The 25,254-nt window shown below is 42.4% G+C and overlaps 1 protein-coding gene and 1 pseudogene across 3 annotated transcripts in view; both read left to right on the forward strand.

Annotated features, from left to right (window-relative positions):
• Nucleotides 1-25,254, forward strand: part of LOC148027840 (aquaporin NIP1-1-like) — a 94,708-nt gene that overhangs the window by 11,445 nt on the left and 58,009 nt on the right. The gene's annotated exons all lie outside the window — the stretch shown is intronic.
• LOC148027841 (adenosylhomocysteinase 1 pseudogene) lies at nucleotides 12,314-25,254 on the forward strand (annotated as a pseudogene).

Consider the following 25,254-nt stretch of genomic DNA (forward strand, 5'->3'; position numbering starts at 1 on the left):
CCCTATTTTAGGGTATTTACTCTAAAAGAGCATTTTTTAGTGTGTTTTGGGGCTATTTAAGAGGCTAATCAGCAAGTAATGCATGTTTTAGCTCAACATCCCCCTCTCAGGCCTAAAATTGAGCCGAAAGGTTAGGCCAGTCATTGTAATGTTTACTTACCCCAAGGCATCCCATCCCAAAGCAGCCAGGGCATTGGACAAAGGGTGCACGTTGGCTGTCGAGTGGCCTACCAAGACTACGGAGGCGATGGTTATCTTACCAAGGGAATCCAAGTAGTCACCCCAGAGAGGATAGGGCATTAGACAAAGGGTGCACGGTGGTTGCCCAGTGGTCTACCAAGCTCTGCAAAGGCGGATAGAACCACATGAAACTTTTTTTTTTTTTTTTTGAATAAGTAAGGTAAATTTTATGGAATGCAGTTGATTGAGTAATAGTGACCCAGAAGATGGGAGTAGGGAGGGTACACCCAACACATCACAAAACAATACAAGCTAACCCATCCACTTAGGGTGTTGATGACGAGGAAATATAGGTGATGAGGTATCCATGTGATGGAGGATGGTATTGTGATAATAACAGTCGTTGGTGGAAACAGCTTAGGATCCGCTCAAGTGGTGCTCTACACAATGAGATGCAAAGTATGCTACATGCTGAAGAATGCTTATGTAGCAGGTGCCACTTGGACAGTGTCCCTCATGAGGAAATTGTTCACTTGCCCAAGCACCCTAATACAAAGATGATGAAATCATGCAATGCAAAGGGTAAGGTACAACATTGGGGAGAAGCTAATGTCGAAGACAAGGTGCTGAAGCCTGTAGAATACCAAGAAGGGTAGGAACCCCCTCTTAACCTGGATGTAGATGCCGAAGAAGGAAGAGGAGCCTGATGTTTGTCTTCGTATGGTGTCGAGAACCATAAGGAATGAAAGAAGAGGAAGTGGATGAATCACCCCGCTAGAAGAGTAAGGTAGAAGCCACTGCCATGATAGCATTGAGAGAGATGCTGCACGATCTGCCTCGGGAGTGGAAACCTCCTTGTTGGAAGAAGCGAAAGCACTCCTAGGATGATGAAACCATGAAAAGAATGGTGCGCATCCCCACGTCTCTAGCCCAAGTAGGACCAAAGTAATTTGCAAGTTAGCCCTACACTGAAAGACAAAACCCTGCAAAAGAGATGAGAATTTGCAAACACGGAGGTTAGTGGTGAGATGCTCCAAAGCAAAACATAACAGAAAGGAGATCTAACTCAAAATAAATGCAATGAATGTGTATGTGTGTGAGTAAGTGTAGCGGAAGTCAAAAGAATGGAAAAGCTAAGGACAATGAATCCTATGGACCCAACTCTAAGAGTGCAAAAAATGAATGCTAGACTGACCTAGGGTATCCGAAAGGACCTAGAGACATGCTAGTCTAAGAAGGTAGCTACCATCGTGTACGTCCAATAGCAGGGCTCTGCCAAGGGAACGCCTAACGAGGTGGCGAGGAATGTGAGATAGATGCATGAAGTGCAATGGGATCAAAACCTGCAAACCAATCAGGGAGTCCCTCAGGGGTAGTGAAAGAGATGGGTTGCTGAGGCTGTACTCGAGCCACATGTCCAGCAGCAACGGTGGGTGCTAAAGGAGCAGATGAAGTAGGAGCGGAAGGTGTAGCCCCACTGGACTGTGTAGTCGCAGCGGTCTACAGAGGCTTTTTAGGTGGAAGACCTTGGGCCTTGGAGCGACACTCCTCGTCCACATGGCCTGCTCTCTGGTAGTGTGTGCAAAACCGATTTTTCTTAGGGAGTTGATGTGGACGGAGGAGCCATCTATAGAGGATGTAGAAGAGAAGTAGAGAGAAGAAGGTATTTGGAGAGGGAACACAACCAAAACACGAGCAGAGATTGCAAAAAACAAGAGTTCACATACAGTATAACCCAAAATTTGACCAAAAGAAGACAAAGGATGCTGCAAAAAATAAAAAAATCAGTCAAAAACTGCTAAAAACAGCAAAAACGGCCTGAAGGTACAGTCACCCAGCTAGGGAGGAGCCAGGAACACCAAAACACAGGCTGAATATTACCACAAACAGGCTGGAAAACTGTCGTAGCAGCCTGAAAACTGAAAATGCAGGCAATAGAGGGGCTGTAGACAGTAGGCGACGGCAAATCTGCAGAAAACGCAAGTCAAACAGGTCACCTGTATGGAGCAGCAGCCACCTGATCAGCAAGGGTGAAAACAGTCTTGAAATCAGCAAAGAAAACACAGCAGGAACACAAATCTTGAAATCTGATACCATGTAAGAAGTGGTGCAGCAATGGAAGCAAAAACATAAGTTGTAATAAACTACTGAAACACAAGACAAAAGAGAAAGGGAAAGAAAAAACACAATACAGATGAGAACTCAGATGTATGCTCGGGAAATAGAATCCATATATCAAACATTAGACTGTTGCATACAACAGTGAGTCACTGGCTGCATGGGCACCGGCACCGGCTCCTCTCTCCATGAGACCTCCAGGTGGTGAACTGACCAACTGAGGAGGAGGAGCCTAGAATAAATAGGCACAAATAATGCCATAGAATATGTAAGGTCGGCCAGCAATAAATGCCCAATGACCATAAAATGACACAATAAAAAATGCCTAAATAACCTAAATAACGTGGCCAAGCCTCTGTGGCTCACTCACACATGAGCTGACATATATGCTAACAGATGACCTCTTTTACTTTTGCCATTTGCTTCAGGATTGTAGGCTAAAGTTAAAGCCATCTTGATACCCAATTGTGAAAAGAAGTCACGAGTCTCATTTGCATCCAATTCTCCTCTATTTGCAACCACTTTACTAACACAACCATAACTTCAAAAGACTTCTTTCAATAAGAACCTGCACATTGCTTGACTAGTCTTTGTACTAAGAGCTCGACCTTCCACTTGATTTGTCAAGTCTTCTCGTGCAAGCACAAGATATCTCATATTTCATAAACGTGTAGGTATGGTAACCAAATCAACTACCCATTTGTAATGCATAGACAATGGATAGGTTAGTTGCAACCCATCTCTATGCTTTACCATGGAATACATTTGACAGACATTGCATGATTCCACATAATGCTCCACATCTTTATATATGTTTTGCCACCAATACTTCTTTTTGATCTTGGCAAATATGCTCCAAACTCCTCTATGTCCAGCCCAGAAACTTTTATGAAACTCTTGTATCACTTGTTGTTGAGAAGCCCTATCTCCCAATACACATACCGGAGCTCCTCTCTTTTTCTTTGCATGCTTCCATAAATATCGGTCTTTCAAGAAAAACCCATAATCTTTTCTTTTAATCCTTTTGAATTCAACTTTAGACCACTCAGCCTTCTTTGTCATGAGGCTAGATATTGACCTATTTTCAGCCAATCATCCTTATACAACTCTTTCAAAAATTGTGTTCTCACTGAAGCATAACACTGATGATGCTTTTGCTCTACTGCCCATCTCTTCACCATGGCTGTAAGCTCTTTTCTTACTGCTGAAATCCTTGTTACAATAGTTGTACCTATAGTAACAGCAGCTGCATACTCATTCCCTACTGTCATAAAGTCGTTTTCAGCACCTATTACATCGTCCTCTTCATCTTCCATCAGATTCTCTTCATATTCAAACCTTGCTCGTGAAAGCATGTCAACCACATTCGAATATGTCTCCCGCATCCTGCTTATGGCATCAATCTTTATTGGTGAGGGCTTTCTCCCATATGGTCCACACATGTGCCCAACAACTAATACTTCCTCCACTCCAAAAATTGACTTTTCTCTTGACAGAGTCAAATGCACTTCTTCAGGACGGCTCAAAATCTTGTTACAATCAGCAATATATTTGGCTACAAATCTTCTACATCCATGCTCATTCAACTCTTCATTCTTCTCATAGATATCACATCCTTTGATCGGCACATCATCAAGAAAGGGTAAGGTCAAGTGAGGAATATACTCGCTCAAAACTTTATGCTTAGCATTCATCATATGCGCCATTGAATTGGTTGCTCCCTATGGAAGCATACATATCCTAACCAATCCAAGCGATGTCTTCATGGTAGTGATATCCCGGCTTTCCAATACAAGCTGGAATTGATCATATCCTGAATATAAATCACCCATAGAGTAAATTTCCTTGCCTGCAAATGCTTCTGCAAATTCATTCACTATCAGGCGTGATCCAACATTCCTTATGGTGACTTTATTAACTAGTTGTAAATCCTGTATAAACCTCAAAGAACCATTCTTCTTTGGAATAGTAAACCACTGATTCGAACATGGAGTTAAAGAGGGCTCCAAAATCTGTATCCTGATCTTCTCATTCAAAAGCTCCAATAGTTTAGGCAAATATGCCCGAGGTACTGGAATAGGCTTTAAATTCTATGGTACATGAGGTATTGTAAAGGTCACCATAGGTGCAACTATGGTCGGATCAACACATCCAATTTCATCTGGCTGAAATGCAAAGGCTTTCCCATGCCTTGCCAACATCTGCAAGAAACAAGCTCTTTGTGTAGGCAAAAGGAAGCTTGTATCACTAATTTTCAGCTGTAAATTTATGTGCTACTCCATGTGGATCCTGCAAATTAGGTTATTGAGACACTTTTTCAGCCAACCCATCACTTTCACATGGTAAAGGCAAAGCCATAGGCTTAACCTTCTTTTCAACTGTTTTGTACTTTGTATCCACCCTTGCTTCAGCCCTGTTTTGCAGCCCATAACATTCATGCTCAACAAACTCTTGAATGACTTCATACATCTCTAAAGTGTCAACATAAATAACCTCTTTTTCTGACGTGTTTTCAAGATTAATTGCTGCAAAAATTTTAGCAATTGTATCAACATCAACTAGCCTTGAAAACAGCCCTGAAATACCTTCATTTGTAGCCATCAAACCATATGTCTTCAGCTCTTTTTCAGCCCATCCTACATATTTCTTTTCAGTCCTACACATGGTTGAAATATTCTTAAAATTGCCAAGACTATATGCTGTCTATTCTTGCAATCCAGATACAAATATAGTTTCCCCCTTTCTTGGGGGCATAATTATCTTTCTAGAGACACTGCCATAGCCTCCACTTACAACAGTGTTGTCTAAGAACCCAAACTCTCGTGCATTGGGTGGCATGGGTTATCCTGCAGCTTATCTCGATTGCGGGGATGATTGACACAAACAGTGAGAAACTGTACTGCCATTGTATTATCTTTACTCCGAACTCGAGCATATGAAGAACCATCATCCAAGGCTTTTGTTTTGAGTCTTGATTTTGAAATATAGGGCTGTCCTAAAATCACCGAATAACTACATGAATCCTACACAAAAAAATGATATTCATCCCTAACATCTCCAATAGTCACGGGTACATTCGGACAAGTCGCATAAAGATCCCCTGATGAATTGTTTGCTGTTGGCATGCGCCATCCTGGATCTATATCAATCGGCCAACCTCCATTCTCATACAAGTTGCGTGCCATAACATTGATTTCAGAACGCTGATCCAAGAGTGCTATGTAAGGCATCTCTCTTTCTTTTACTTTAACAATTGTCTTTGTTGTAGCACGAGCTGTCATGAGGACATGTATTTTTGAAACCTCACTTAACATGTGGATTAGTTTTTAATCACATGGTTAAGTAAATGTTGCATATGTGAGGTGTAACTAGGGTTAGAGTAAATTTATGAGCCTGGGACCCGAGGAAAATCACGGGATATCAAAGGCAAAAGTTGTTATAAGTTATGCCTCACAGGTACTTGGTGGTATCTGGTGCTAGTTGTTAGTCTAGGTCATTCATTTAGCCATAAGTATTAGTTGGTGACACTAGAGAAGTGGCGTTTAATGGTACCTAACACCCATTTGATGGTCAAAGATGACGTAGAGATACTTAGGAATGGAAGTTGCTGAGTCAATTTAATTATTAGCCAGTTAGATTATTTTTTAGGGCACTGAATTAATTATTAGATTAATTTTCAGTATTTAAAGACTAAAAATTAATATTTAATTATGGCTAATGCTGGAAAAACCATTTGGGAAGGCTGCCACTTATTAAAAATGCCCATGAAAGACTAAAAAACGTCTTTAGAGGCTGGAGAGAGGCATTTTTAGTGTATTTAGTCTGCAAGAGAGAGGGAGGAGATACTGTTGGTTTGATTTGCAGCCATTGGAGGACCTTCTGAGGCAGTCGGGGGGTAGGAGAAGACCAATCAACAGGATGACAACATCTATAGGTTATTGAGACTGGGCAGTAGCAGTAAATGACTGATTTTCTTCAGTTCTTTGCATCTACATGTTGTTGTGGTAGGGCAGCAGCTGCATTTGACTGATTTTCAATCATTCTTCGCGACAAAACTCTGAATTTTCTCTCTGTAGCTTTCTCTCTTGTCTCCTAGCCATTTCATAGCCTTGTTCCAAAGATCTCAGCATTTGGACCCTTGGAGGGTGAGAAATTGCAAATTTCTTTGCTGTAAACCCTAATTTACAACAGAAATTAGGGTTTAGCAGCAGCCTTGGGAAGCGTGCTAGAAACTTGGAAGCTCCAAGACTTGCCAGCCATTGAATTTGGGGCATTTCCATCTTTTATGAAGTGGGTGAAGGCCGATTGATTGCTCGAATCAAGGGGCAAATCAGATTGAAGACTTGTTGGTCATTTTGAAGAGCAAGGGGAGTTGGAATACCAAAAGGGATTGGGAGAATCCCATTGTACATCAACTTCTTCCTCAATAAAGCTAAAGAAATACTGAAAGAGGCGCCAATTTTGGGGCCAATTGGGTGTGCATTGTCCAAGATCAGTAGGTAAATTTGTATTTTCAAATTTGCATTGATTGTTTGTTGCTGTAATTAAGTTGTAAATCAAGGATTTACCACCCATCCACGGAAGAAAGGCTGGTTTCACGAGTCCAATGCGTTTGTGAATAATGACTACTTGGAATAAAATGAGTATCTTCTTCTTCATGTGCTTGTTGATGGACATTCCCATTATATATAGCCTTCTCTATATACTTAGTGCTGCCCATAATACCATTTTTAGCCACAAGCTTGCTATCTATACTCCCATTTAATCCATTACCTGCTCCAAATCAGCATTACATGTATCATCATATTTCCTTAAAGGTGTTTCTCTATGTCTTTGTCAACCTGTATCAATGCTTGCAAAACTTCACCATCAAACTGTCTTTTTCGTTTTAGCATATCAATGATTAGTGAACAACGCTTTGAACTGGGAGATGGAGGAGTGATCTGGGAGTATTCTGGCCAAGTGTCTTGGTATTTTATCCCTTCCCTTCCCCCCCCCCTTTTGGAGCCAATGGAAGCATCATATTGGCGGTCTGAGCAACATAGATGAAGGTATTATTTTATACACGTTTTAATCTACAATAGATTTATCTTCTCATAATGCAGAAATAAATTGATAGGCTTCACCTATGTGAGTATTCTTCTACATCTTCTATTTCTTTGAACCCCTTCTCTTTCGTCTACTTCTCTCCTTGAATCTCCCTTCACCCTGTTGTCTCTTACCCCCGTGGTAGAATTTGGACCCCAAACGCTCCGACAGTGGTGAACCCGACGTGAAAGTCGGCAGTAGGAGTGTAAAGATGGGGGATTCTGCCAGTTCAAGTATTGGTAATACTTTACAACAAATGATTGCTTTGTTGCAGCAATAACAATAGCAGCAGCTGTTGTTACAACAATAGATGCAAACTCGGCAGGAAGCAAAAATGATTGATTCCTTAGCTGTGAATGCATTGCAGGTAGTGGGACAATAATTAAAGCAGTTTGAGGGTCAAAATGTTTCGGCCTTCATCCGGTTGTATGAAGAAAAGATGTTGTTTCATGGGGTACCACAGTATGCATGGAGTCAGTATTTTTCCCGTTTGGCTATGCATGCATTACATGATCGGATTGATGAGTTACATAGAAGAGATGCTGATTGGGTAGCTTTTAAAAAAGCTTTGAGAAAAGAGTTTTTCTTGGAAGATGCAGGATTGGTAACTAAAAAGACATCTACAGATTGGATTAAAAAGCCTAATAAAGGGTTGGCTACTATAGCTTTGCTCTGTGAATTTGAAAGTCGACATGCGCAGTTGGATGCCGATGTGTAACAATCATTGGAGAGTCAAAAAATTGATTTGTTTCTGAAGGCTGTAGATCCTGTCTTGTAGGAGAAGCTAACTGATCGTTTAGAAGATGTCTCTTTTGAAACGGGACTTAAATTAAATTGAGCTAATGTAATTGAGGCAGTGCAAATGTTTGTAAAGAGAGAGTGAATGAAATTAAGATGGGGTACAGGCACCACACCTACCAATGCTTAGAAGAGGATTGAAATTGCAGCCAAGGTGCTTGTAGCTATGGTGGAGCAACTGGCTATACCTATTGGTCCGGCTCTTAAAGGTGATGCTGTGGATGAATTAATCAAAGACGTGTGATTTGAGACTGAATTTAACAGAAATCTATGCAAAGGTCAAAAAATTGGATATCAAGGTAGAAGAGAAGACTTGGGCAATAGTCCAAAGGCCGTATAGAGAAGGATACAAGAGGAGATGCATTTGATGTGATAGTTTAAAGCATGAAAAGCGAGACTGTACAGCCTACCATGAAGCTAAAGCAAAAAGGTTAGTCTTTTGGAAAGATAGTAAAATACATGCAACAGAAATTGGTCTTTCAATAGAGCCAAATTTGGAAATGGTGGCATGCACAAGATGTTGGAAGATATGGATGCAAGGATAGCATTTGTTGCCATGGATGCAACCACATTGTAACGCGTCCGCTTCTCAAATCGCGGGACACATCTTAGTAGTCCATCGAGAGATATATCTAGAAGACGCCGCCTGGCACTCCCATGGAATGACAGGGGTTTTGCCAACTAGGGTCCCTCGAGTCTGCCCCACAACGGAACTTTTCCGGCCGTTCCCACTAGGATCGACCTGAAGTCCGGGTTCCTAGCCAACGTTATCTAATGTCATAGACCGACTTTTTCCTAAAATTTCTCGTTAACATTTCCTTTGAGGAAAGCTCTTGGCTAATCGAGACCACCCTTCCGTAGGATAGACCCATTGGTCACATCCACCACGCTTCCCTCGGGGGTTGTTTTAGTTATCTAATTACCTACCACATTATGTTGACACATAAAAGCAACTTCCTTAATTAACCCGTTAATCACAGGTTCCTTTACGTAATTTAGGGCACTGACACGAAAGCAAGTTAAAACAAGATCAAACACTTCCTTAACTTATCTTCAGATTAATGTTTGTCTCCTGCCCATACATGAGAATTAAGTGTTCATTTCTACCTCCGCAAAAAAATCCTTCCGTCTTCCGGCAATAAAGACTCGAAGGTTTATCCTCCCAAGATTCCGCCTTGTAACTATTATCAAGGCCTTGAGATCCCATCTCGAGTCACGTAGAACACTTATGTAGAGCCTAGAGGCATTGGGATTTATGGCCAGAGCCCCCACTGGCACCCAAGCGTCCTCCTATGCCAAGTAATTTCCATGGAGAGACCTCTCATGGCAGGTTCGGTCCACATTCCCGGCGCGGATTCACAACCCCCTTGGTTAGGGTTTGGCGGTTCGTGGGGCGTAGCTAGCGCCATCATTCCTTAATTATTCCTTTAGGAAATCAACCACAGCTGAAGCACACAGCTTAAAAACAATCACTAGGGAAAACATCCCTGTTGTTTCCATGGCAATCGGTCATCTCAGACCCGGCCATGCAATCATCAAACACACCCCACTTGGGTTAACATCCAAAACCACATTAACAAACAGTTGAATGCACAACCTCTTGCTTCAAGGCATCGCAATCCCATTGCATGCACAATCAGAATTAACTTGGATGTATCAATACACTTTTACAACCTTATGAAACAACCAAGCATAACTTGGGTCAACAATCCTTTTAGGGTTAGGTCACCAGCTTCAATTAAGCTAGGAGCGGATTCATTTGCGATAGTCCACAGCATGATCGATAAAACAATTCGCATGCAATTATACTTATTTCTAATACACCGGATCCCATGAAGGTCTAGGTCTCTATCCATCGGAATCTATCATTTCATGTGTTTCTTTAAATCATGTTTGTAAAACATGAATTCTAAATGACTATTCATGTAGTGAACTGGGTTAAAAGCTATTATTTTATGTGGAATAATGCAAAAACCTTATCATTTTATGTGTGTAAAAGCTATCATTTCATGCATATAAACTTATGCGATCTCCATACTCTATCATTTCGCGCATGCAACCTAGTGCCTAAGACTCGTCCGTGTTCCATGCACGTAGCTAATCCCTTCATTTCATTCACGAGAAATAAAACGTAATTAATTACAAAGCTTAAAGAACCTGGGTTTGATTTGTGAACGTAGGGTCATTCGTTACATTGGTCGCTCCGCTTGCCTCTCCCGCATTACTGGTACCAACAGTAGCTTTGGTACCTACGCTTCCCGCGACTTTCTTCTTGGGAGCCATTTGCCCCATGGAGATTGGACAGTCCGGACCTCGACGGATTTCAGGACGACAGGCTCGGGTAGGAAAGATCGCTGGATGGGGGTCCTTCGTTGAGGGGGAGGTTTGAGTGTGGCTCCTTGAAGTTACTGATCGCTAACTCCCACTCTCTCTCTTCTTTCTCTCTCTCTCTCTCTCTCTTCTTCTTCTTTTTCTCTTCTTCTCTCTCTCTCTCCTCTTCCTCTTGTACTTATTTCTCTCTTCTTCTCCTTCTTCTCTTCTTCTTCTCTCTCTTTTTCTCTCCTTCTCCTCTTTCCCTTCTCTCTCCTTCCCTTTTTCTCTCCCCCTTCTCTTCTCTCTCCCACTCCTCTCCTCTCCCTCTTCTTCTCTTCTCTCTCCCTTCTTCCTCTTCTTCTTCTCTTCCTCTCTCTCACTTCCTCCTACCTCTTCTTCTTCTTCTTCTTCTCTCTCTCCCTCCTTCTCTTCTCTCCCTCTTCCTTCTTCTTCTCCTTCTTCTTCTCCTTCTTCTCCTCTCTCTCCTTCTCTTCTTCTCTCCTTCTCCTCTCTTCTCTCCCTCTTCTTCACCTTTTCTTCTCCTTCTCTTCTCCCTCTTTTTCTCCTTCTTCTCTCCTTCTCCTTCTCTCCCTCTTCTCTCTCTTCTCTCTCTTCTCTCTCTTCCCTCTTCTCCTTCTCCCGCTCCTTTTCTCCTCCTTCTCTCCTTCTTCTCTCTCTTCCCTCTTCTTCCCTTTTTCTCTCCTTTCCTTCTCTTCTCCTTCTTTTCTGCTCTCGGCCCGCAGTGCTAGCGATCGGGGGGGGGGGGGGGGGGGGAGGATTCAGTCCTTGGTGGCAGCAGTGAGTCTGGAGGAGGGGCACCGAGGCCTGGCGAGGCTGGAGGGGTGCTGTCGAGCTGGAGGGCATTGAAGTCGCCGGGGAGGGGGGGGGGGGGAGGTTGCCGGTCGTGAGGCTGGAGAGGGATCGCAGTTGCCAGTGATAGCTAGTGATGGAGGGGGCCATTGGTGAGTTCCAAGGGGTGGAGGCACGGGGGGTCACGGGGGGGGGGGGGAGGGAAGGCATTACACACATATGGGTTGAGAATTGGAAGAATTGATGAAGGTTGTAAAGGAGGCATGGCTAAAGTAAAATCTCACGTTTGGATGCAAGCATTAGATTGCATGGAAAAATGCAAAACAACAAAGTCTGAATTGGCTGATACAAGTCAGTGTATACGAGGGAGAACAAGATGAATTGTACTAGTGGATTCATTTTCAACCTATGCTTATTTCGTTGAGGTTCATAATCAAGAAGTCTTGTGGAAGAAAAGAGAAAAAGAGATGAGGACACTGCTGGTCCTTCCTCTTTAGTTCCATCTAAATGCATAACACGAAGTAAAATGGAGCAGCAAAAAGAGGTTGAAAAAGCCATACTTGACCTTAAAACTGCGATTGCGTGTCGCGCGATTTTGCCAATTCTTCTTTTTACATAAAATCCTCCCAAAATGGCTGAAAGTTACGTGCTTTCTTTTACATGTCATCTTATTCTAGAAGTTGTCTACAATTTTTGGATTTTTACAAGAGATAATATCTAAAATATAAAAAATTAACTAAACTTGTTTAAAAATCTAGTATTTTTGAATCATCCACACTATGAACACTGACATTAATGACTAATATGGCATTCGCTCTCTAGATCAATAAGAAAGTTGCACTATAGAGTTTTTCATAGTGTTCACGTAGCGGCACGACAACATACCCTACTTTTAATGCTTTTAGACAACAAAGTGCTTCAACGACAACAATTAGTTATAAAGTTGAGCCTAAACAAGGTGAAAGCAGACCCCAATAATTCAGCAAACAATGGTAAGTTTATACCTATGGATTTTTTTAGAGAGCGCAAAGAGAAGGGTCTATGCTTCAATTGTGGTAAAAAGTATATGGTTGATTATGCATCTAAGTGCACTTACAAGAATGCCAAAGCCAATAATTACAATATGATAGTACTTGAGGATGCGGATGAAAAAATCGTTGAAGAACCAATTATGAGTGTACAAGCTGAATTTGAGGAGCATAATGAGGATCTTGAGCCAGATCAATCTTATGAGCTTGCTGATGGATTTTCATTTAATCCAGGTAGGCATGTTTCCTTTAACCCTAGTGGGACAGATTTGTCTATTGTTGCTGCTACCCTTTGTTCTATTTCCATGGATGCTTGGACAGATTCTAGGAGCTCTAATACACTCCCTATGAGGGGTACCATTTATGGGAAGAATATATTTATCTTAATAGATAGTAGCAATACGCATAGTTTTGTGAATAAGTCAGTTGTGGACAGGTTGTATTGTTTTCCCATTGATTTATAGCTGTCCATAAGAGTTCACGTAGCCGATGGTAAAGAGAAAATTAGTATCCAAATGTGTTCACAAGTTCCTATATAGTTGGTTGAAAATTATAAAGCAAGGGCGAACTTGATTACTTTGGAAATGGGACCTATAGATGTCATATTTGGGTGTGATTGGTTGATGACCATAGGGAGGATTGTTGTGGATTTCTCATAGTTGGACATGGAGTTTGCTATTGATGGGCAGCCTATCCATCTACAGTGAGTCCCTAGTAAATCTGATGTTCAGCTTATTGCTATAAAGTAGCTCAATAAGTATAAGAAGCACTCTCAAATTTTTATTTTACACCTGAATAAAGAGCTTGGGGATGAGTCGAAGGATTGAGTTGATCATCTTGCTTTAGAAGCTCTACTCGAGTATGGGGATTTGTTTGAGGTGTCTACTTTAGTACCTCCCAAGAGAGTCATAGATCACCCTACAGATTTGGAGCCACATTCAAAACCAATCAATAAGCCAACCTTCAAATTGTCTAAATGTGAGTGCGAAGAAGTGGCCAAGCAAAGCAAGGAGCTTTTAGAGATGGGGTTCATTGAGCCTAACAAGGGCAAACTAAAAGAGGAAAGACTGTAAAATCTTATTCATCAAACTCTAAAGAGTAGCTGAAGCATTGATAAGCCCAAATGGCATCACCAAGAAATGATATAATCTAGATGAGTCCTAAAGGCTATTTTAGCTTTATCACTCTCTCGCATATGGATCTGATGATATTTTGATCTCAAGTCGATCTTGGTAAAGAATTTAGTCCCCTTGAGCTCATCAAGTAAATCATCTACTCTAGGAATTGGATACCTATTCTTCACTGTGAATCGTAATCTTATTTAGATCATGTAATCAATATATATCCTGAAGGATCCATCTTTCTTCTTCACTAACAAGACCAATGAAGCGTACGGTGAAGGTGTATTGGGACACCACAGACTCTTTGTTAAGGAGAAAAAAGTGTTTTTTCATGGAGATAGAGGTGGATTACTTAGGCCACATTACTAGTGAGAAAAAGATATAGGCCGATCCTAAGAAGGTGCAATTTATCAAAGATTGGTCAATACCTACCACTACTACTTCACTTAGAGGATTTCTTGGTCTATCGTCATTCTATCGTAGGTTTATTAAGCATTATATGGTGGTAGCAGCTCCTTTGATTGACAAAGGAACTTCTCACTTTTTCTCCTATTTTGGTATGCTTAGATTTCTCTAGAGATTTTACAATACAGTGTGATGCTAGGGACCGTGGCATAGGGGTGTATTGTTACAGGAGTATGGAATTCTTGCCTCTGAGGGTTGCAAGCTCACAAATAAGGAGATGACTATGAATGTTTATGACCAAGAAATGTTGGCTATTTTTCATGGGATAAAGAAGTGGCATTATTATTTGAATGGCAACCGATTTAGAGTTTAGAGTGATCTCATGGTTCTAAAGTACTTCCTTGCTCAGATAAATCTCACTCCTATGCAATGCCGGTGGGTAGCCACCTTACAAAATTATGATTTTGATATCACTCATACACAGGGAAAGGACAATTTAGTAGTTGATTCTCTTTCTAGGATGTGGGAATGCAAGGTTTCAAATATGACTAAGCTACATAGTGATTGGATTGAGGAGTTATAGGAGACCTATCTTTTGGATGATGAGCTCAATCATATATTTCAGAAATTACAAGGCTTTATGGAGAAAAACTCACATTTTCAACTTAAAAATGCCTTAATTTGGCTTAATGGAAGGATTGTTATTCTCTCTATTTCTTCTTTTAGGCTGAAAATCCTAGAGGAGTTGCATTCTTTGCCTATAGTTGGACATTTTGGAGTGTTTGAGACCTATGATAAAATCAGCAAAAGTTTTCAATGGGAAGGATTGTGGAGAGATGTAAAGGATTATGCCATAAAGTGTATGCCTCGCCAATGAAATAAAGATAGAACTCGTAAGCTAGGTGGTTTACTATAGCCATTATCTATCCTTGAAGGCAAATGGATGCATATTACTATGGTTTGCTTTACTGGCTTACCTACTACCAAAAAGTGATGAAATAGCATATGTGTGGTGATGGATAGACTTACCAAGGCAGTCCATTTTATTCCCACAAAGACATAGTTTACTGTCTTACAAGTAGCTAGTCAGTTCATGGAGCGAGTTTTTAGATTACATGAATTACCATAAGTGATTGTGTATGATAGGGATACCAAGTTTATGAGTAACTTTTAGTAAGTGGTATTCAACTCCATGGGAACTAAGTTGGCTTTTTCTATAGCCTATCATCTGTAGACGAATGGTTAGATAGAAAGGATTAATAAGTGGTTGGAGACTTACCTTTCCCATTTTTGTCATGATGTGCAGCATGTATGGGATTCATGGTTGCATTTGGGTGAGTTTGCTTATAATAACTCCACTCATGCTAGTATTGGATTTTCATCCTTTGAGGCTATGTATGGTTCCTAGTTGTATTCCGTACGCGGATGGAAATATCCCGTTTGATCTATTTGGTTCATCTGATCTGTACTTGCGCAGGTGACCGTTATCCAAGGTCAAATCTAATTATTTTTGCCCTTTTTTTAAATTGTTTTTCTTGCTCGTTTTTTTGCATGTTTTGTTTTTTGAAATTTTTTTCATTTTCAAATTGTGTTGGGTCTTTATAAACAGCCCTCTCCCACTTCAATCTTTACCCTCAACTTTCAAGCCCGTTGCCTTTTCCACTCAAGCCTCATTGCTTCAGCCTCTTCTTCAAGCTCAAGAGTCATCTCCCTCTCTTCCTCTTTCTATCTTCCAGCCTCTTTCTCTTCCTTCCAACTTCCAAGTTACCACCTTCTCTTTCTCTTCCTGTCTTCCCACCTCTTCCTCTTCCTTTCCACTTTCAAGTTTCATCTCCCTCTTCCTCCTCTTTCTCCATCACTACTTCCAAGTTACTCCATACCACCTTGTGTTACCACATTCTCTTCCACCTCTCTTACCACTTTCTCTATCTATACCTTGACCTTTCTTACTAACTCCATCTCTTCACCATGGCTAAAGTCCTTTATGAAGCCTTCTCTTTGCATCTCACCCCTTGAGAAAGCCACGAATTGCACCAATGCCTATCGTTTGACTTGTAAGCATTGTGGCTAGATCCATACTTGTAGTGTGACATGACATCTCATCCAGTTGTCCAAGATAGGTGGAGAATGTGGTTCATACTTGAAGATCCCTCAAGTGATGACCGATGAGATCATCAAGAAATATTCCCCCATTTTAAAGACATCGAGAAAGGTATCCTCTAGTATGGCACAAGGTCAAGAGGAAATAGTTTCCTTCAACATATGCACACCCATGACCACTCCTTCGGTTACACCTATGGAAACTATGGAGGGATTCAATGATCCCTTAGATTCCCCTTCCACTTTAGTTGCCTTCGTCACCACTGCCACTCATGGATCCAAGGGGCTCAAGAGACAAGATATACTTGTTGAGATGATGGGATATGTTTTAGGCCCACTTCCATTCCTTTGAGAGCAACAAAGAAATGTCGAAATCGAGATTGCATGAACCACTATCAAGTGTAGTCTTTCTTTTCACATTCTAAGAGTGGATAGGTGGAAAAGAATAGTGAAGGCTATTGTTGCCGTGGATCCATGCCAAGGGTGGTATGGAGTTATCTACAACGACATGTGCACAAAAAAGCTAGATGAGGAGAGGGAGAGAATCAATAAGTTCCTCGAGCCTGCTCGAGTTGGCTGGGTGAAGTATGGGTGCTCCATCATCCAAGTTGTCATCGATAATGATTCAAATTGTCAAAGATGGGACGATTGCTTGAGGAGGAATTTCTCTCTATAGTACGAACACCTTGTGTCACACATTTCCTTGACCTCCTTATGGAGGACATAAGCAATTTGGAGTGGGTGGAAAAAATTGCGATGGATGCAAATGCAATCATTAATTTCATAAAAGAAAGAGACTTTATGACATGCAAAGTAAGGTGGCAAAGTGTATGCTCTCTGAGGAATTTAAAGCATGGATAGACGAGGAGCTCGTAGCAAACATGGATGTATAGGGTTTTTGGTATGACAGATATGGGGGATGCTACTATAAGCCTTCTCACTCATTTCATAAGAGAGGCTGTGGAGGAGATTAGAGCTTTCACTGTTCTTGATGCTGGGATTCCACAATAATAATTTGAAATTAGATATATTTTTAAAATGCACATTCAATATTTTTTAAATGTAAAATGAATGTCACTAATTTTAGTACCTATTGGTTTTTTCCATAAATAGTGACACAATTGATATTTTGGATGATACTCCGCGAAGGGATGACATTCTCTATCTTGTTGAAAAGAGGTGGAAATGGATGAAGAGATCTATCCACGGGCATGGTTGTCAAGTATGAAAGGTACGATATGATAATATGCAATTTTAAATGGTACCTTACGATTTTATAAGGTACAATATGATATTAGTACGAAAAAAAATAACTTAATTTTTTTTAAAACTATAAATGATAAGACACATGTTTAAAGTGAAAATAGGCTATAGCAATGTCATTACAAAATGAGATCAATGATCATACATGATACATCATACAACTGTCATAGGAGTCAGGAGTCAAATGAGTCACGATGGACTCAAGAGTCAGGAGTGGAATCGGCCGATTTGGATATAATCATCAATGATACATCATCATCATCATCAAAGCACTCATCAAGAGAGTTTGAAGATGACCCCTTGGCATCGATGATGAGACACTCTCATACTCATCCGCATTGATGAGGTTACTATCATTATCAAATGATGGTTCCCTAGGCAATGGCTGTGTAATGGTAGGCAAGGGGAGGATGTCGTTATCAGGCACAAGATGAGAGCTACTAGAGCCCCGCCTTACATATGCTTGCAAACCACTCGAACCACCTCTCGTTGATCTCGAGGGGCTCTATATGACCATGCTCTTGCTAGCAATTGCTGCAACTTGAACTCCTGGAACTGGTTGAACTCCTTGCCCATGAGTATGCTAACTGCAAGTGTCACAAGTGTTTGCTTCTATGAGCTTCACAAAGGTCTGCTCCTCCTTCACATCAACCTCTTGGTGTATACTCAGAAGAGTGTCATCTGTCAACTTGAATGTATCAACATTCACCTACACAATGCACATAAGATTATAAATACTTAATTGTTAGCTTGCATAAAATTGAAAACAACAAATTTAAACTTGACTCAATCAAAATGGTAAGTGTCGACTTGCTTTGGACTATCCATGGTCATCGTAGCCTTTATCATGCGCAAGTTAGTGTGGCAATAGACTAGCCACTCTAATTGTCGTACGCTATGCCAATTACAAATCTTCATGTGAATGAGGGAATAGACACTCTAATTTTTCTCTCATGCACCCGAAGAGCAATCTTGAGTGGGGACTCATAGCCAAGGGCTGAAGAGTCTGCAACGCATATTCAAAATTTTGCCACTAAAATTGAGGCTTCACAAGTGACTTTTTTCTCCAAGAAGCAAAGCCACATGGCCTCTCTGATCCGCATAGCATCCAAACTCCTCTAGAACTATATTATGGTCACCCATGGGGACCACATGAGTGAGATATGCAAGTTGGTCAGCACACAGCTCTTTATCATTCATGACCGCTGGAGACTTATAGGCCAGATGTAATAGTGTTGCAAATCTATGGATGGGCTTACGCATCCATGCCCATCTCATCTCTGCTATGTCAATGATGTGTGCACATTGTGACTTTGTGATTATCGTGCAAGCTCGTGTCTCCACCAATGTTGCTCTAAATAAGTGAACGAGAATGCCTATGGTGGACCCCTCGCAATAACTCATACGTAACATTCTATAAAAGGAAGTCATGGCAATCACGATCCCACGGACTCTCTACTAGAACTGCTTATCCAAGCACAAGCGCTGCATGGCTTTCACCTTCTCTCTCATGCTCATCCCACTCATTCTATAGAGTGGATACCACTGTTTGGACCACACCTCACAAAGGTGCTTCAATAGCAACCATATATAAGCAAAGCGAGTTGAAGAAAGCTTCTTTAACTCAAGCATGCTGTGCTTGTGATACATCGTAAGTATCTTCACCTTCACCATGAAGAAGGTGGCAACTGATGTAGCCTTATGCACCATCCTCTTTATCCATTTCAACTTTTTGATGTTCTCCATGAGCAAGTGTCGAGACCTAAAACAGGTCCGACACCGGCTCTAAGGCTCTAGCTCACGAGCCTCCTATGCTCACCAAACCACCCTCATGGCCTTGCAGCCAAGAGCTTTTGAAGGCTATTTACTGCTCTAAATAAATCACGCATTTGTATCGATTTGCAGTTCAACGATTTTACCTATTCCAACTCTAACAGAGGGAGTATCCCACACATACAGGTGATCAACACCTTGATTCACATATACAAAGAGCTTCCCCTAGTAGAGTGTTGGCTCCTACGGCTCTCCTCCACCTCGGGGATTGGACCCAGGATGTGCCTCTCCAACATAGAGCATAAGTGTAACAAAGTCCTCTCATAATATAATCGTAATAGAGTCCTCTCATAATATAATCGTAATGGTCCAGGAGACTGTATATATTCCTCACTTAATCAGTTTCCCAAGATATCGCACTATTCTATAGCAAAAAGGAATCTTATACTCGATATTGGTTGTCACCTAGACATACAATTGCGACGCCTCTAGGAAATTTCCTCTTTTCAGTTTTTGACAAAGTGAATCCAGTTTCTTCTATGAATAGATAGTGTGTTATGGCAGCATACTAGGATGGAATGGAGGCCATATCAATTTTGAATAGACCCTCAAGGTCACTACCTTCAGCCAAGACTTACTTCGGCTCCCCGAAATCCACAAGACATTCAACAATGTCCTATAACTTCGGTGGCTTACTCCTAATTTCATAATCAAACTCCTGAAAGTGATCAGTCACTTCGCTAGGTGGTCAGGCAATTGCAACTTATTAAACAACAGCCTCAACCCCTCTGTCTTCGTATAAAATACTATCTTTTTATACAGGATGTAGTGGTTGAATTTTTTCGTTGCAAAGACCATTCCAAAACACAGTTTCTCCTTGCAGGTATAATTAATCTTGGACATTCCTAATTTACGACTAGCAAACACAATCGGATGGTACCACTTCTCCTCCCAAATCTGAGCTAAACAGGAGCAGGTGATACTATACATCGTAGCCGTTGAAAATATATAAAATAGCTCACCTCTTTTAGATGCTGTAATGAAGGGGACCTAAAAGAAAGAAAGAAAGAAAGAAAGTTATATTAATGTCTACAACAGGCCAAGTTGGCCTACGAGACCAAAATGTTGCATACAAAATGTCTGGGAGATTTCAAAAGTCCCAGTGAGGCTAACGTTTATGCTATGTTGAACTAAATTGAGTAGGTACAAAATGATATCTAGACTAGATACAATCTAGAGGTACTCCCAGTGCGGTGTGGAACTGCTCCTGGAGTGTTCATCCTAGGATGTCCCGCATGGGTCAGTCTAACATGGAGAGACTAAAGCGGCGGGGCAGGGCCCTTAGATGGCAGTGTAGTATTCCTTGTATCTTCGGCACGTGTCTTCTGCGGGGACGGGGGCCAGCGTGGGTGCCGAGCTTTGCCTCTTGGTGTGGCTATTTCTAAGGTGGTCCCCCGGGGTCTGGAGGCCGGTTGGGCTGGTGGGGGCTCGGTGGTGGGGAGGGTAGCTAGTATTTGGTAGAATTCGTTGAGTGTGCGTTGGTTGGTGGCTCCTTGTCTTTGCTCCGTGGTTCGTAGGAGGTTGTCTCTGTGGCGTCGTATTTCCAGTAGAAAGAGCCCCAGGCATCTCTGGTCTTTGAATTCCATCACCTTGGAGAGAGAGAGAAGGAAGAAGAGAAAGAGGGGAGAGAGAGAGAGGGGAAGCCATGGGAGCTGAAGGTAAAGGTGAGGAGACAGATTTGTATTTATCAAAAAATGGTATCCTAATCAGGTCCTTATACACCTTAAATACCTCATCATTGTAACCGGGTATTCGCATGTGCTAACCCCATGTTAACCCTATGTAAGATCCTCTAATCCCATTCTTTACATTCCATCCTGACCCGGAAGGTTTTTGCCCTCAAAAACAAAAAGAGGACGTATTGGTATGGCTGGGTGGGGGGTGAAATCTTGTGGAACGGTGGCCTATAAGCATGTATGCAGTGTGAGCATGAGGGAAGAAGGTAACTCAGTACAAGGATAGGCATCAATTCCAAACAAGAAGGGCTGGACAACATTGGACAGCATGCTGTCCCGAACAGGCCTGCAGTGGAAAACTGATCATAACTTGCCATGGGCAACTCCAAACGAGACGTTCCACATGTCAAAACGGAGCTCGTTGAGTGTACTTTCAGCCCAGGTAGGTCATGCATGGGTGCAATTAATGCAGGCCCAAAACTGTTCGAAAACAGATGGCTGTCTACTGCAAAACATGCCCAAATCGAGTTGTCCTTCAGCCAAGGTTACGCCTCCAGGTGAGGGGACTGCACCGGGGGAGTGCTGATGTAGATAGAGCTTTTTTCAACCCCCGGGATCAAATGGATAACCTGCATAATAAGCATCAAGAGCACAAGGGTCATCCATACAAGTATGGGTCATCGTACTACCACTGGGGTCAAAAGGATAATTGTGATCCAATGCATCTGCTGTATCATAGAAGTAATTCATGGTGTCATCTTTAAGCACTGATGGTGGTTGATGGTGGCACAAGATCCTTACCGATCCATACGGTAGCATGCATTGACTTGTCCATAAACTCATTGGGAACCACTAGGCTAAGTCGAACTGGAGCAAATGAGGCTGCAATCACTATAGCATTCATTGCATCAATCCCTAGATATTTCATGTCCACGAGTTCCACATGCGTGGCTACTACTGGGCATTCAAAGTTAAGGGCCTTGGGTTGATGGGGCACCTGCTCATGAGCCTGCAGCAGTGAGATGCTCCCATCATGGCATCGTTCTTGAGAAGTATCATGTGGCTCATAAGGATGCGCATGTTGCTTATAGTAATGATCAAGTGGCTGATGATGTTGAGTACTCCGTTGCTGATAATGATGTTGCTCCCCATGTACATACTCGTATACATTTGCATGATGTTGTCCATGTACATAGTGCTGTCTAGATGGTTGTCCATGTATGTGACCAGAATGTAGCTCATAAGAACATACATAGTCATCAGATGCATGCTGCTCAAAATATTCTCGATCATCATATGCATGTTGACCATAAGTAGACGCATGCACTTGCCTTTGCACATTGAATCCATGCCAATGGTCTTGGTACTCATAATGTCCGTGAGAATGCCCATACATGTCTTGTTGACCAAAATGTACATTGGTGCCATATTGCCCATGCATTACATGTGGGCCAAACTGATTATTAGGGCCTTGTTGCCCAAAATTCCCATGCTACTCATGTGCACCTGCATTAGGGCCTTGTTGCCCAAAATTTCCATGCTGCCCATGCAATACATGCAAACCAAACTGAACATTGGGGCCTTGCTGCCCAAAACTGCCATGTGCATGCTGCCCATGTACACCTTGTATTCAATGCTGCCCAAAATTTACATTAGGTCCTTGCTGGCCATTCCCATGAGTATGCATATAGCTTCCATTACGGGGGAGCTGCTGTCCCAAGGATGGGCTTGAAGGGTTCGTAAGGGGGGAGGGAAGGATGGGTTCATCATGTCGAGTGGAGGGCTTGCCTGTCTCATAAGTGCTATGGGGAAAGCCATGGGTGCCACCAAAACCTTGTGGGCTACGCCCGGTCTCCAAGGGAGGAGGGCGGTTGGCCTCACGGGGAGAAACATGCTCCTTAGGCTGAGCCGAGGAGGGTGCGATAGCGGGGATGAGGGCGCCCATGCGCTCGATGAGAAGTCCATCTTGGCCATCATCTCGGAATGACGCTGATCTTGGTGGGTTTCCATCTTCGTATGGCGTTGTTCCAACTCTCGATGCTGGTCGGCATGACGGGTCTCATGTTAGCATAGAGTATGGTTAAACATAGCCAAGCGGTCCATCTCGAGGGCACCATCTTCAAACATGTCTTCACGATCCTCTTGGGCTGAGCTAGGATCATTCATTGAGGCATGGGAGTCCCTTATTTCACGCTGGAAGTCCTCGTGGGCCTTTGCTTTTTCCTTGTGGCCCGCCATCCTAAGTGCAGTCCACTAGACCCCCTGTTACAGAAATGGCAATATCTTGAGCTAGGAAGCTCCGATCGCCAAAATTTCTGATTCAAATTAAAGCTCTCGATCCCCTCCATAGAGAGGCTATGTAAGAATATCTCTGACAGTAAATGATCAAGGCTTTGCTGTAATTGACTTTTGTGGGCCGATTGTATAGGACTGCTGCCTGTCCCACAGTATCTCTGAGCACAAAATTGGGTGTATCTCCCAAATCGTAGGGCGGAATGGGGAGATTCTTGGTTCGGATCGAAGGGGACGATGCCCCCTTCGAATCTAGCTATGGGGTCCACACTCATTCACACAAGAAGGCTTTTCTGCAATTGACTTTTGCGGGCCGACTGTGTGGGACTGGCTGTCTGCAACACCCTGCAAGAACTCCTTCAATGAGCATACATTATCCCGATGTTGAGGTGCTTATTCCAAGACATCCGGGGTCTCAATGGTGGTTCTCAATGCCACATAGAGCCATACATCATTTGCATCAATAGTTCTCTTGCTGAGACCATTTCTTGACTGCATACCCTGCCCATCACTGTATACATCCACCATACATTCCCAGGTGATACATCTCATTACCAATACATCTACAAGGTTGTGGAATGTAAATGATCGGGGCTTGGGCTATTCATTCAAGTGTACCTGCGCCTGGAAGAAATTTTTGGACTTTGGATCACCGGGAGGTAGGCAAAGTTCCCCTTGGGCCGGGTTGTGCACCCTTTCAGGGTCTTAATCGGGGGGGGGGGGGGGGGGTGCTTCAAGGTTCCCTCTTTTGCTCTCGACTCGCCTGGTCTATGTATACATGGTAGGGATTTTTAATTTAAGAAATTAGCATGCTATGCAATTTCAATTGAAGAGTTGGGCTTTTCATGAGACGCATAACCAATAAGGAAATGGGATAGGGGAAGGGGTTACCTCTGCAAATCAATGACTCACTAATTGCATGACTTACCCTTCTTACAAATTTCTTTCTTATCGGTCAAGAATCAAGACAAGAGTACGATTAAGGATTAGAGTAAAACCTTGATCAATGGGGAAATAAATTTAAAGAGCATTCAGCCATGCATGCATTTCAAGAGTGTGGAATGGGGATGGGAATTCAATTGGCACTCTCAAGCTTCAAGAAGGCACACAATTCTTCCATCACTCTCATCAAGTGGTTGAGCTCAACAATTGGATGTAAAAGAGAGACCAAGAACCGATTGACATACCTTATTCAAGCTCGGGGAAGAGTTAATGGTTGCCCTCTCCAAGAAATTTGTGGTTGCCCTTCTTCTTGTAGCCCGTGGTTGTATGGGGCCTTCAATGTTCCGTGATGCAATAATGAAGAACTAGTGATGAAGGCTAAATTTTACTAGCAGCAACAGTAGCAGGGTGGTAGTCAGTTGCAGCAAGCAGTACCCCCAACAGATACAAACAGCCCAGCAACAACCACCTGCTGCAGGACATAGTGTACCTGTACAAGCACGTGCTATTGCCCGAGATAGTGCATCTGTATTTACTTGGAAAGGTGAAACCCTTCAGGAGTACTGGTGGTGTACTGAGAGAGGTCTTGACTGGGGTCTTGGTGGTGGCCTAGACTTGATTGTCGATGATGGTGGGGATGCTATTTTGCTGATCCACGAAGGTGTGAAGGTCGAGGAAGCTTATGCCAAAGATGGCACATTACCAGACCCAGCTTCTACTGACAGCCAAGAGTTTCAAATCATCTTTTCTATTTTGCGGGATGGTATCAACAAGATCCTAAGAAGTATCACAGAATGAAGGAGAGGTTGGTTGGTATCTCTGAAGAGACCACCACTGGGGTCCATCATTTGTATCAGATGCAAGCCAATGGTTCCTTGCTTTTTCCAGCCATTAATGACAATGATTCAGTGACTAAGAGTAAGTTTGGCAACCTGTATGGGTGCCGCCACTCACTGCCTGATGGACTCATGAGGGCCACTGATGTAATGATTGTTGGAAAAGTTGTAGTTGTCTGTGGTTACGGTGATGTTGGCAAAGGCTGTACTGCTGCCATGAAGGCTGCAGGGGCTCGAGTAATTGTCACAGAGGTTGATCCAATGTGTGCATTGCAAGCCTTGATGGAAGGTATTCCTGTCTTAACCTTGGAAGATGTTGTGGAAACTACTGACATTTTTGTAACAACCACCTGGTGTAAAGAAAATCACTATCAAGCCTCAAACTGATTGTTGGGTGTTCCCAGAGACCAAGATTGGCATCATTGTTTTGGCTAAAGGAAGGCTGATGAAC

Source organism: Lygodium microphyllum, chromosome 12, assembly GCF_053477565.2.
Source record: "Lygodium microphyllum isolate KBCC chromosome 12, Lygodium_microphyllum_v1.1.10, whole genome shotgun sequence".
In the NCBI taxonomy this organism is placed as follows: Eukaryota; Viridiplantae; Streptophyta; class Polypodiopsida; order Schizaeales; family Lygodiaceae; genus Lygodium; species Lygodium microphyllum.